The sequence below is a fragment of the Tiliqua scincoides genome, chromosome 9 (genome assembly GCF_035046505.1).
Source record: "Tiliqua scincoides isolate rTilSci1 chromosome 9, rTilSci1.hap2, whole genome shotgun sequence".
NCBI lineage: Eukaryota > Metazoa > Chordata > Lepidosauria > Squamata > Scincidae > Tiliqua > Tiliqua scincoides.
Window position 1 is genome coordinate 27,856,426 of NC_089829.1, and position 14,746 is coordinate 27,871,171.

The 14,746-nt window shown below is 46.4% G+C and overlaps 1 pseudogene; it reads right to left on the minus strand.

Annotated features, from left to right (window-relative positions):
- Positions 1-6,853: 6,853 nt before the first annotated feature.
- LOC136660773 (5S ribosomal RNA) lies at positions 6,854-6,967 on the minus strand (annotated as a pseudogene).
- Positions 6,968-14,746: the final 7,779 nt, after the last annotated feature.

Sequence of the window (14,746 nt, forward strand, 5' to 3'; positions counted from 1 at the left end):
CGGAGGCCACATGCAATTTCTGTGCCTCAGAACACTTCCTGGATGCAATTGGAGGTTACTTCTGGTCACATCTGGGAGGTTCGGTGAAGCCCTCCACCAAGTTTGGAACCTGTGGCAAATCACATCCACGGGTTCTGAACCATGGATGAGGAGGGCCCACTGTATTACTGTTTCTGCAGGAAATAGCAGAGTTTCCCTGATGTTTCCTACAAAAATCCCCCCATGTGATTCCACGTGCGAATCACACATGAACACGCACTCCTCTTTAAATGTCACTGTGCATCAGTTTGAAAAATCTCATTGGATGATTTAAAACAGCCATTTTCAACCACTGTGCCGTGGCATACTGGTGTGCTGCAAATGGTTCCCAGGTGTGCCGTGGGAATTTGGGAGAGGATCATTTATTGGTAGGGCCATTGAGGGATGTGAGCCATTGACAGTACAGTGTGCCTTGTCAATTGTCAAACAACCAATGGTGTGCCTTGACCATTTTAGTGCCTTTCCAGTGTGCCATGAGATGAAAAAGGTTGAAAAACCACTGATTTAGAATGTCATCTGCCAGTGGGTCTGGCACCCTCCCCCCCATAATACCTCTCAAAGAAATGCTACACCATGACATAGCATTGGTCCATGGCATTCTCGGAAAAAAAACAATGGCCACTAGCCAGGAGTTTTGCCGCTCAAAATTTACTCCCAAAATGTGGAATAATGGAGACAATTCTGTCCCTGCTGTTGTCTGCAACAATTCAGTTGAAAGTTCTCCTCTGGGTTGAAAGTTCTCGAGAAGGACTTTCAGCTGAACTTTCAATCCAGCTTTTAAAAAAATGAACCAGCCAAATGCCAAGCTTCGCTGGTAACAGAGCATGCCAATTAAGCAAGAATGTGTGTTTGATTTAAAAATCTACCACCACATTATTTTTAAGAATAACTAATCTTTCTGTTGGTAACCCAAACATTCCACAAAAACATTGCAGACCCTGTGCAATCTCTCTCTCTCTCTCTCTCTCTGAGCAGTGTAATGTTTTAATGACACTGGAGATGAGTCTGAGTTGCTTGTAAAAAAAAAAAAAAGTCTATAATTACCGCATGGTGCATTTATTAATAATAAAAATCATTGTGGGCAACCATTTGGTTGATCTGCCGTGAGCAATGGAACATTCACAGCAGGTATTCTTGTCCCAGGCAGCGATACTCTAATTAACTTTTGTCATGTGCTTCGTTGAGTCTAGCAATGTAGGATGATCTTGAACTGCCTATAGATTTATCACAGGCAACCTGAATAATGGCTCACTCAGTGGTACGAATGCACCGTAATGATGTATTTAGTAAACGTGTTTTCGTCAAAGCTCCGTTTCTGTGGGAGAAAATGTAGCAGCTGGCTGAAAGCTTCATTCGTTTAAGGGTACGGATGAGCAGATTACCCCGCTCTGTTCCTTGACTGTTTTGGAAATTAATTCCCCCCTGCATTCCACTCCTCCTGCATTCTGATTTTACAAGGAAAAATTTCTAAAGTTCATCTGGTTTGGAAGGATGTAATATTTAACTGATTTGCAGTACCATCCCATGAGAGTCTACTCAGGAGTAAACAAAGTGAAATCAGTGAGGCTTATTTCCAGGTGTGAGTGCATATATTTGCATTCTTGGAGCCTGTGCTCTGTTCGTTTAAATAGGGAAACTAGTGAGACTTTACTAAGAAATGATTTCATGTATGATTCACAGAGCATGATCCTATATATGCCAAAGATCAGAATGATCAGAAAATATTGCCAGTATGGAAGAATGAGAAAACAGACTTTGTGAAATGACATACTGGTCCTACTGGTTATATGAGAATTGAAGACTTAAGTCAGTTTAATAACTCCTTTATAGCACATTGACATCCCTTTATCAATTATTGTAAAGACAAAATTCATGTCTGAGACGGCTAACTGACGCTTTGTAGATCGGAGTCAGAGGCCAACCTAGTCAGGCTCTGCTCAAGAGATTGGCTCCCTTCAGGGTGGCTGCTTTTTTGCTACTTTCCTTTCCTATCTCAGTGCAGTTCTGCTCCCCAGTGCCCATTGGGGGGGGGGGGCTGCAGGGGTAATTTGTACCTTGGCCTAGGGTCAAAAAGGGGGCCCAGGAGCCAAAGAGGGACCGCAGAACTTTTCTGGGATCTTACCTCTTCTGATTTAACCCAGACTCGCTGCCCGTGTGGGATGCTGGGGGTGCTACTGTGGGCATGTGCCAGTGGCTGTTGCCACAAGCCATATGTGCCAGGCTGAGGAGTGCATACATGACTCTCTTTAACACGGTGTCCAATCTGGGAGGAAACCGGCCTGCTACAGTAACTCTTTGGCTTGTGAATCTGCTTATGAAGGAGCGTATAAGTGTATAAGCTGCTAGACTACAGCTGCTACAGAAGTAAGTTTTGGACACAGGACACTTTCTATTCCAGCATAAGCCTTAATACGATGATGTTAATTTTCTGCAGTAATTTTCTATAGAAAGATTTTCTATAAAAAGAATTCAGAGAGATTTAGGAGTTTGTTTGGTTTTCTATATTACTGTGTCTAGCTTCTGAAGCTGCATGGGCGGGTAGACCTGAACTTTGCATTGGAAAGCCTGGTAGGCCTGGGCTCAAAGTACTTTTCTGCCTGTCATCACCCTCCCCTTGCCTTGTTTCACTCCCTCCCTACACTCATTCTGCCTGGTTGGCAACCTTAAGAACATAAGAACATAAGAACATAAGAACAGCCCCACTGGATCAGGCCATAGGCCCATCTAGTCCAGCTTCCTGTATCTCACAGCGGCCCACCAAATGCCCCAGGGAGCACACCAGATAACAAGAGACCTCATCCTGGTGCTCTCCCCTACATCTGGCATTCTGACTTAACCCATTCCTAAAATCAGGAGGTTGCGCATACACATCATGGCTTGTACCCCATAATGGATTTTTCCTCCAGAAACTTGTCCAATCCCCTTTTAAAGGCGTCTAGGCTAGACGCCAGCACCACATCCTGTGGCAAGGAGTTCCACAGACCGACCACGCGCTGAGTAAAGAAATATTTTCTTTTTTCTGTCCTAACCCGCCCAACACTCAATTTTAGTGGATGTCCCCTGGTTCTGGTATTATGTGAGAGTGTAAAGAGCATCTCCCTATACACTCTGTCCATCCCCTGCATAATTTTGTATGTCTCAATCATGTCCCCCCTCAAGCGTCTCTTTTCTAGGCTGAAGAGGCCCAAACGCCGTAGCCTTTCCTCATAAGGAAGGTGCCCCAGCCCCGTAATCATCTTAGTCGCTCTCTTTTGCACCTTTTCCATTTCCACTATGTCTTTTTTGAGATGCGGCGACCAGAACTGGACACAATACTCCAGGTGTGGCCTTACCATCGATTTGTACAACGGCAATATAATACTAACCGTTTTGTTCTCAATACCCTTCCTAATGATCCCAAGCATAGAATTGGCCTTCTTCACTGCCGCCGCACATTGGGTCGACACTTTCATCGACCTGTCCACCACCACCCCAAGATCTCTCTCCTGATCTGTCACAGACAGCTCAGAACCCATCAGCCTATATCTAAAGTTTTGATTTTTTGCCCCAATGTGCATGACTTTACACTTACTGACATTGAAGCGCATCTGCCATTTTGCTGCCCATTCTGCCAGTCTGGAGAGATCCTTCTGGAGCTCCTCACAATCACTTCTGGTCTTTACCACTCGGAAAAGTTTGGTGTCATCTGCAAACTTTGCCACTTCACTGCTCAACCCTGTCTCCAGGTCATTTATGAAGAGGTTGAAAAGCACCGGTCCCAGGACAGATCCTTGGGGCACACCGCTTTTCACCTCTCTCCATTGTGAAAATTGCCCATTGACACCCACTCTCTGCTTCCTGGCCTCCAACCAGTTCTCAATCCACGAGAGGACCTGTCCTCTAATTCCCTGACCGTGGAGTTTTTTCAGTAGCCTTTGGTGAGGGACCGTGTCAAACGCCTTCTGAAAGTCCAGATATATAATGTCCACGGGTTCTCCCGCATCCACATGCCTGTTGACCTTTTCAAAGAATTCTATAAGGTTTGTGAGGCAAGACTTACCCTTACAGAAGCCATGCTGACTCTCCCTCAGCAAGGCCTGTTCGTCTATGTGTTTTGAGATCCTATCTTTGATGAGGCATTCCACCATCTTACCCGGTATAGATGTTAGGCTGACCGGCCTATAGTTTCCCGGGTCCCCCCTCTTTCCCTTTTTAAAAATAGGCGTGACATTTGCTATCCTCCAATCTTCTGGCACCGTGGCCGTTTTGAGAGACAAGTTGCATACCTTAGTCAAGAGATCTGCAACTTCATTCTTCAATTCCTTAATAACCCTTGGGTGGATGCCATCAGGGCCCGGTGACTTATTGATCTTTAATTTATCAATGAGGTCTGAAACATCTTCTCTTTTAACCTCTATCTGACTTAACTCCTCAGTTAGGAGGGGCCGTTCGGGCAGCGGTATCTGCCTGAGGTCTTCTGCCGTGAAGACAGATGCAAAGAACTCATTTAATTTCTCTGCCATCTCTAAGTCTCCTTTTATCTCCCCTTTCCCTCCCTCACCATCCAGAGGGCCAACCGCTTCTCTGGCGGGTTTCCTGCTTCTAACATATTTGAAGAAGCTTTTATTATTCCCCTTAATGTTGCTGGCCATGCGTTCCTCATAGTCTCGCTTGGCCTCCCCTATCACCTTCTTACATTTCTTTTGCCACAGTTTATGTTCCTTTTTATTCTCTTCATTAGGGCAAGACTTCCATTTACGGAAGGAAGCTTCCTTGCCCTTCACAGCCTCTCTAACTTGGCTGGTTAGCCATGCGGGCACTCTCCTGGATTTAGTGGAACCCTTCTTTCTTTGCGGTATACACCTCTGCTGGGCCTCTATTACTGTTGTTTTAAGCAGCCTCCATGCACTCTGGAGAGACTGGACTCTTTTTACCCTCCCTTTCAACCTCCTTCTAACCAGCCTCCTCATTTGAGGGAAGTCTGCCCGTCGGAAGTCAAGGGTTTTTGTTAGAGATTTGCCTGGTATTCTTCCCCCAACGTGCACGTCAAAACGGATCGCAGCATGATCACTGTTCCCCAATGGCTCAGTAACGTTTACATCTCTAACCAGGTCCTGCGTACCGCACAAAATTAAATCCAGAGTCACCTGTCCTCTGGTGGGCTCCGTGACTAGCTGATCTAAGCCACAGTCATTTAGCACGTCAAGAAATCCGGTTTCCTTATCGTGACCAGAACACAAATTGACCCAGTCAATATGAGGATAATTGAAGTCCCCCATGATTACAACCCTGTCCTTCCTTGTCACCTCCCTGATCTGTTTCCTCATTTCAAGGTCCCCATCAGATTTCTGGTCTGGAGGACGATAGCACACCCCCAGTATTACATCGCTGCTCAAGCCTGGTAATTTAACCCACAGAGATTCTACGGTGGAGTCAGACCCACCTTCAATCTCTACTTTGCTGGATTCTATCCCTTCCTTAACATAAAGGGCCACCCCACCTCCAACACGTCCCTGCCTGTCCCTCCTGTAGAGTTTATAGCCCGGGATTGCGGTATCCCACTGATTCTCCGCATTCCACCAGGTTTCCGTTATGCCCACTATGTCAATATTTTCCCTTGTCACCAGACATTCCAGTTCTCCCACCTTTGCTCGTAGACTTCGGGCATTCGCATAAAAGCATTTATACACGGAATGCCCCAGGATGGGCTGCTTATTCGCTCCTTTGTCCCCGCATCCTCTCATTGTGCCAAACTGTCTATCACATCCCATCTCCCTACCTTTCCCAATTTCTTCTCCTACCCTGCCTTTGTCTTGTTGTTCTCTAACCTCCCCATCCTCATCCCATAGGGATGAGGAGTCCCGAACCGGATGCCCCTCGGCTCCTGTCGGCCTTCCCCCAGGGATCAGTTTAAAAGCTGCTCTGCCACCTTTTTAATGTTATGCGCCAGCAGTCTGGTTCCATTCTGGTTCAAATGGAGCCCGTCCCTCTTGTACAGGCCCCGCTTGTCCCAAAACGTTCCCCAGTGCCTAACGAATCTAAACCCCTCCTCCCTACACCACCGTCTCATCCACGCATTGAGACCCCTGATCTCCGCCTGCCTAGCTGGCCCTGCGCGTGGAACAGGTAGCACTTCAGAGAACGCTACCTTTGAGGTCCTGGCTTTCAGCTTCCTGCCTAATAGCCTAAATTTGGCCTCCAGGACCTCCCAGCTACACTTGCCCACGTCGTTGGTGCCGACATGCACCACAGCCGCTACCTCTCCCCCAGCACTGTCTACTAGCCTGTCTAGACGAGAAGTGATGTCCGCAACCTTCGCACCAGGCAGGCAAGTCACCATGCGGTCCTCACATCCGTCGCAAACCCCCCTCTCTATGTTTCTAATAATCGAATCCCCCACTACAAGAAGCCCCCGACCCCCCTCCTGCCGAGGAGTATCCCGATTGCGCTCGGATACGGGCCCATCCCCTGGAGAAGGGGTCCCCCCTAGGGGATTGTTTCCCTCCTCTCCAGGATGACGTCCTCCAGTCCCGAGACTTCCCACCCGGGCAGCCGAGGAGCTGCACGCCTGAGGTTGGGACGAAGCCTGATCATCCCCGGAAGTCTCCCCACGGTCCTCCTCTGGCTGCCTGCGCTTCTCCAGGTCGGCCACCAAGGCTTCAAGGGAGCGGACGCGTTCCCTGAGAGCCTGGAGCTCCTTGCACCTAGGACACACCCATGACTTATGGCCCAGAGGCATATAATCATACATGTGGCACTCGATGCAGAACACTGGATAGCCCCCACTCTGCTGCTGGCTGTCTCGAAACCTTCAGTCTCGAAAGACTATTGTATAAGCCTACAGCACCCGGTATTCCCAGGCGGTCTCCCATCCAAGTACTAACCAGGCCTGACCCTGCTTAGCTTCCGAGATCAGATGAGATTGGGCATGTTCAGGGTAACAGTTGCCCCATCACCAACCTCTGCCACTCTGTTTCACCTCTCCCCTCCCCCTTTGGGAAGTGGCCCAAAAGAAACTGATAAAATTCCTCTTGGAGGCCCAGTGCTCCCCACCATCACTGCTGAAAAGTCCTCTGCAAAAATTACTGGTCTCTGCACTGGTCTCTAGGTGTCACAAAAGTGCTGTAAGGTACTTCTGCATCATCACGGTAGGAGGTAGGCCTCTGGGGGCCAAATTGGTCCCAAATGCGCTGGTGGACGGATAAGTATGTGACGGCCTGCCTCGACTGTCACAGGAGTTTGGGGAGAATGGGGAAAGGTGGAATGGGAGTGGATGGTGGGCAGGTCTGTAGATAAACTGGGCCCGGGAAGGGAGTGGACCCAGGATCCACTCCCTAATCCCCCTCCAGGGTGGCCTGACCTGATGTCAGGTTGCTCAGATTGTGCCACCTCTTTAGATGGTGCAGTTCCACGTAGCCCAATTTGGGCTGCTGCCACATTATCTGGGGGAAGGGGAATCAATTCCCCTTGCCCTGGATTGCTCCGCAGCCAGTTCCATCCCTGTGTGTGTTACAGTGCAGTTCAGCCTGCCTTCCTGTTCCAGTGCAGGATAGGATTTGGCTTTAAGTGAGGGAACTGGAAAGGGCTCCAACATTTCCAGCCCTCTTGATGTCTGAACAGGGAACTGCTGAGCAGAGGTTGGTAACAGCTCATCTATTACAGTAGATGAGAAATAATTGATGAAATACCTCCACTGAAATATTTAGCGCTCGCTTGGGGAACAGCGAAGCAGGTTGGAGTCCAACTTTCCCAAGAGCGGCGCTTTTGTCTAAAATTAAAATCTTGTCTGCTTTAACCTGAGATTCCCTCTCTTCTGTGCCCCTTCTGGTGCAGATGTATTCTCAGAGCTGCATTTGAGTCTCTGGCTAAGCGCCAAAACACAACAGGTCAAATTTATTTTTCTCTTTGTGTTAGTTTTATATTACCTTTCTGTACAACGCACCAAGGAATGTACAATATATAGTGAAACAGCTAAAGCACATCTTCTAAACACATATTTATTACCAAATAAGTATTACAGGTGTTCCCCTGAATCTGCTGATCCAGTATCTGAGGTTTCAATTATCCACAGTTCAAAAATTCCTCCCTACCCCCATTGCACTGGTTGCTTATCTGCTTGGGATTGTAGCCTTCCTTTCACTGTTTCTGGGTCTTTTTGGCTCTTTGTTGACTATAAAATGGAAGCAGGAAGCACAGATGCGAAGTAAAGGGCTGAAAAGAATGAGCTAGAGTTCAAAGATATTATAGCTGTGTTATTTTCAGCCCTCTGCTTTGATCCTATGTGTGCTTCCTGCTTCCATTTTGGAGTCAGAAAAGAGCCAGTGAGGAACAGCTACAGGAAGGTTGAAATCCCAAGCAGATGAATAATTTGCATGATGGGGGGATTTTTGCACACACTTTCTGTATGCAGGGCAGGGAATCTATTCCTTGTGGAAATGGGTGGGGGCCTGTATTTCAAGGAATACGTATGGTGCATTTATTTATAAATTGTTCTCTATGATTTGATTGATTTTTATGCTCCGTTCACATTCAGACCTCTCAAGGAGGGCTACATACCATTAGCCTCCCTCCCAAATAATCAGGATTCTGGTTGCAGCTGCTGGTGGATCTTAAAGCTGCAGGAGACCTGATATTAACAACTCCCGGGCACCAGGAAGAGCCTGGGTACACATTGGGCTGCAACTGTAGGAACAGCCCGAGGCTGCCATATCTTCTTTTCCGTAGAGGCTCCTAGTTGCAGAAAGCACAAGGGAGATGAGATAGCAACAGCCCAACCCACAACATCATTGCTATGAGTCTTGTCTATAGTTTGATGGTGATGATGATGTTGCATCCATCGTAACTCCAATGGGAATCAGTCACAACTATTTTTTTTCAGTATATAATCCATACTGCTATTATTTTTATTGATTTCTATTTTCAAACAATTTAACCCACCTTGCCATAATGTCAGGTCGAGCTGACTTGCAACAATAATCATAAAATACCACAAAGCAACACTATGTAAAGCAATACTATAAAACAAACAAAAATGCATGCCTGGGTGTGTTGATGACTTTGTGCTCAGTTGTTTAAACCTTAAGAAATTAATGAATTAAGCTGCTCTTAATTTGTTGGTAGCTTTATTAATAAGAACATTAGTTAGGCCATGAGCCATGGATTGATTATGTACATTTATGCAGCCGCCTTTCAGCCCAATCCTATGCTGCCCTGGTACCCAGAGGCGCAGTGGTGCCAAAATGGCCACTACTGTATTCTGGGGGTTGGGGGCAACCGCAAGAGTCTCCTCAGAGTAAGAGAACATTTGTTCCCTTACCATAGGTAAAGCTCTGGTGGCCCCAATGGGTCTCCTTGGAACTGCACCAGCTATTTTGCTGGCACAGAACTGAGGAGGCCCATATAGGGTCTTCGGGGCTCGAGAGGGGGTATAGGATATAGTGGCACAGTCTGCCGTCATCTCTGCTTCTGTCCCGGGCACAATCCTCCTCTCCCCCACCCTCCCTCCACCCAGTTCTGCCCTCTCCCACCTCTCCCCCACCACAAAAACTCAGCTGGCTGCGGGTGAAATTTAACACCGGCTGTCCCTGTGGTATGTTGTACTGCTGCTGAGGCCTAGCACCGACTGGCACAGGCCTCAGCGCTGGTGCTGCATGTCAAGCTCTGGCAGTAAAGTGCCTTGTGGCACTTTTACAACACCCGGCGTCAGTGGTGTGAGCATACCGCCGGCACTGGGTTTGATAGGCTTGGGCCCTAAGTCATTGCGGCTAGAAGTATTAGGTCCCTGCCCATCAGTGTGGTCTTGGTCCAAATGGATGTAAAGGTAATTAGCATCAAAACATTTTTCATTTACCCAGTGCAGCATCTTACCCCGTTTTGGAAATACGATGTCTTTTGGAACCTTCATTTTGGTATATGCGAACTCTGCTGTATCCATGTTGTATCTACATTTGCAATTCATCATTTAATTCTGAATGAATGAATTTCATTACTAGTGAATCGTCAATAGTTTCTGAATGCAGAAATGCTTATTAAAGAGCACACTTCACCACAATTGTATTTTTAGGACCTGGATACTTCACATGATTATGGGGGGGGGGGGAATTATTAGAAGGTCAGCATGAAGCTGCTATGAAGCTCCTCAGTTAACATCTTAGCCAGCCTGTGCTCTGCACCGAAAATGTAATTCCTCTTGTTTTCTTGAGCTTTCAAATGGCCAGGCTTTACATGACTTCCATGCATATTTTGCATTAACGCCTTTCCCCCCACTATTTGCATCTATTTATCTAATTTGGGAGATGGCTTTGGCAAACAGAGCAAAATGACTCACCCTGTTTTGCTTTCTCCACCACCTGTGATTCACAGCAAGAAGGAAGTCCTCATGGTGGCTGCAATAACTCTTTTCGATGGCAGATGTCATTTCTTTTCACACAATCCCACTCTGTGGTGACATCTCATCGCGCAGAGGAGGGCTTTCAGGAAAAAGAAATGGTGGCCACCCATCCATAATGTTTCCCCAGAATTCTGCCAGATTCTACTGCTGCCATCTGTTCTGCCAGATTCCCAGCCCAAGCTCCGCCTGGAGAATTATGCCCACTTTTAGCTAATTAGCACCCCTTCTTTCCTCAAAAATGACCCTGGTTCTGCCCTGCAGTACTGCTGGACACCACCACCAGGGTAGCTTGCCTGTTTAACCTACAGAGGTCCTCCTTCCTGCCAGCAGCCTCCCACCACTACAGCAGCCCCTTGGTCCTCAGCAGGTCTTGGGCACAGCAGCCAAACACCAGTCTTAGTGTCTCCAGTAGTTTCTGATCCAGCAGCTTCCAAAGTCCATTCACACATCAGTCCATCAGCAGTTCCAGAAGTCCATTAGCCATCAGCTCCTTAGTCCAGGGGTGCCCAAACCCCGGCCCTGCGGCCACTTGCAGCCCTCAAGGCCTCTAAATGCGGCCCTCAGGGAGCTCCCCATCTCCAATGAGCCTCTGGCCCTCTGGTGATTTGTTGGAGCCCACACTGGCCCCATGCAACTGCTCTCAGCATGAGGGCAACTGTTTGACCTCTTGCGTGAGCTGTGGAATGAGGGCTCCCTCCACTGCTTGCTGTTTCCCATCTGTGATGCAGTAGCAGCAGAAAATGAAAGGCCAGCCTTGCTTTGTGCAAGGCCTTTTATAGGCCTTGAGCTATTGCAAGACCTTCATTCACTCATATAAGTTCATCTTTAATATATTCATTTATGTAAACATATGTAAATTTATTCAAATTTGAAATGTAAATTAATTCTTTTTTTCCCCACACCCCTGACACAGTGTCAGAGAGATGATGTGGCCCTCCTGCCAAAAACTTTGGACACCCCTGCCTTAGTCCATTAATCCAGTCTGTCCTTCCTCAAGCTTTCCTCCTTCTGCTAACCACAAACCCTTCCTGCCTCAGGTGCTCCTTATATCCCTGAGGGCCCTATTGCCTTCAAGTGGCTGCAGCTGTGCAGCACACTCTGCTGGATGCCCAGGCCTTACCCTTAAAGGGGCCACTGCTGATACCACATCTACCTCCTCACCAGATCTTCCAATACACCATCTGAGGATAAGCTTGATCACTGCATTTTACCTTGCAAGAAGAACTATTTCTTATTTAAAATATTTGTAGTCTTCAAACTCTACCATATTTAAGTGGCCTTCAGCTCACAATGGTAGATTTAAAATGTAAATACACACACAACACAAAACAAGAAGTTACACAAAACAGAGACGTATATGATCAGAATCAAAGTTCAAAATTTAAGCTGGAAGCGTAATCAAAAAAACTGGAAGCAAGAGAACAGAATTAGTATGAAATGAAATAAATACAGTCAGTTCTCATTATCCGTTGGGGTTAGGTTCTGGGAAACCTTAGCAGATAGCACATTCACATGTAGTTAACAATTTATCCTATGGGATCAATGGGGTTTGGTGCAAGGGGTACCCTACGGATTCCCTAGGGGGGAACAGGCACATTATCTAAAATCAGGAGAGTAAGGACCCAATCCTATCCAACATTCCAGCACCAGTGTAGCTGTATTGCAGCCCTGAGGTAAGGGAACCAATCTTCCCATACCTTGAAAAGACCTCTGTGACTGCCTCCCCAGCACAGGACGCAGCGCACAGCCCCTTGGCACGGCTACACTCGCACTGGAAAATTGGATATGTTTGGGCCCTGGGTCTCTGAATGATGTAGCAAATTTGTGTATGATGAGGACTGTAAATCTTTACCACCCTTCTGAAATCAGGTGATGATTGTGCCAATCACACTTCCTGGGCAAAGGAATTCCAGATCCTAGGCTAGAGGGAGGAGAAAGAATGATGAAAAAGCAGGAAGTTAATGACAATAGTGAGTTGATATGACAGTGGTCAGGCCCAGAGCCTTCCTAGTTCATAATTCACAGCACCATCCTGTCCTCAGTTTATACCAGTTGGATGACAATAGAATCCTGGGAATTCTATTGTCAATGTCAATGTGATGTAGATTTTCTACTAAGGTTGTCCATGTTTTTCAGAGATGTATCAATCTGGCACTGGAACTCTCCATATAAGGCCAAAGGAATAGCAGCAACAGGGTAGGACAAAAAACAATAAATGAATATGGCATATACTATATGAAGTCATGCTGAAGAAAACTTCTCTTAGCTTCACGAGCATGAAGCAAGTGACCTGATCTTCGGATGATACTGCAGACATATGGACATTTCTGCTAGGAAGTGGCACCATTTGTGGAAACCTAGGCAGCAAACTGTGTTGTCCAAGCTGTATCACTGTTGTTGGATGAGTCTGTTATGAATGCTTGAATTGTGCAAGCTTGGTTGATTAAGACCCAGATATAAACTGCACTCCAAAAACCCAACGGTCACTCCACTGTCAATTTTCATTAAGCTGCAGAGTAGAGAACAAATTGGTATGTTAACTTTCCTTCTCTTTCTGTTGCTCACAATGGTGCATATATATATTCCTTGATGTTCTTTGACTAAATTTTTTCCTTGTTAGCATTGAGAGAATGTTTTTTTTTTTCTTTCCTTACTTAAAATTGTTAAACTAATGGGAGTCAGAATCTCTTGCTGAACTTCTGCAGTTCCTCAGAGATCTACCAGGAATTCCTGATCTTCCCTTGCTCTTCCAGGTCTTCCTTCTCACTAGACCAGGGACATTCCTTTGCGAGTTCCTGTTTCCTGGGTACAACTCTGACAAACAAGGATGGGATCCATTCATTTATAATCTCTAGAAGCCATTTCGAATGAAATGCTGTCGTTTGCACATCACCATTATTTGTCTATGCCACTGCAGTATAATCATGCCGAAGCTGTTTTGTAAAATATATCACTGTTCCTAACTTCATTGTAAGCAATACAAAGCAGGAATAACAGGTTCCGAAAAAGCCATCAGCCATCAATACAGCTGGGATGACTCATCAATCAAACCCGTAAAGCTTTTAAGCTGTCTTGCTTTAAAATTAAGCTTTACAATGCATTATGTGGTGTTTAAAGCAGCATGTGAATTTGATCTGTTTTTTAGGACTGCACTTCTTTCTGAGTGATCTGCAGCATGGTGGACTTGTTTTGTACTGGTTTTACATGGGGAGGTCAGGATTTCTCCCATGCCTTTATTATTCCATGCATTCATTCTGCCCTGATCTCTGCACCTCCTGAATCCCCGTTTTTAACTAGATGAATTTCTAAAATTACTTCTTCAAGTTGAGGTGTGCCCAATTTCAGGTTTCAGATTTCAGCTTCTTTCATTTCCAGCTTTCTTCCCTCCCTCACTATGACCAATATGTTTTCCGTGCATTGATAAAACACTGCAACAAAGTGATGTGATCAAATATATGATTAGAACATAAGAACATAAGAACATAAGAACAGCCCCACTGGATCAGGCCATAGGCCCATCTAGTCCAGCTTCCTGTATCTCACAGCGGCCCACCAAATGCCCCAGGGAGCACACCAGATAACAAGAGACCTCATCCTGGTGCTCTCCCCTACATCTGGCATTCTGACTTAACCCATTCCTAAAATCAGGAGGTTGCGCATACACATCATGGCTTGTACCCCATAATGGATTTTTCCTCCAGAAACTCGTCCAATCCCCTTTTAAAGGCGTCTAGGCTAGACGCCAGCACCACATCCTGTGGCAAGGAGTTCCACAGACCGACCACGCGCTGAGTAAAGAAATATTTTCTTTTGTCTGTCCTAACCCGCCCAACACTCAATTTTAGTGGATGTCCCCTGGTTCTGGTATTATGTGAGAGTGTAAAGAGCATCTCCCTAGCCACTCTGTCCATCCCCTGCATAATTTTGTATGTCTCAATCATGTCCCCCCTCAAGCGTCTCTTTACTAGGCTGAAGAGGCCCAAACGCCGTAGCCTTTCCTCATAAGGAAGGTGCCCCAGCCCCGTAATCATCTTAGTCGCTCTCTTTTGCACCTTTTCCATTTCCACTATGTCTTTTTTGAGATGCGGCGACCAGAACTGGACACAATACTCCAGGTGTGGCCTTACCATCGATTTGTACAACGGCATTATGATACTAACCGTTTTGTTCTCAATACCCTTCCTAATGATCCCAAGCATAGAATTGGCCTTCTTCACTGCTGCCGCACATTGGGTCGACACTTTCATCGACCTGTCCACCACCACCCCAAGATCTCTCTCCTGATCTGTCACAGACAGCTCAGAACCCATCAGCCTATATCTAAAGTTTTGATTTTTT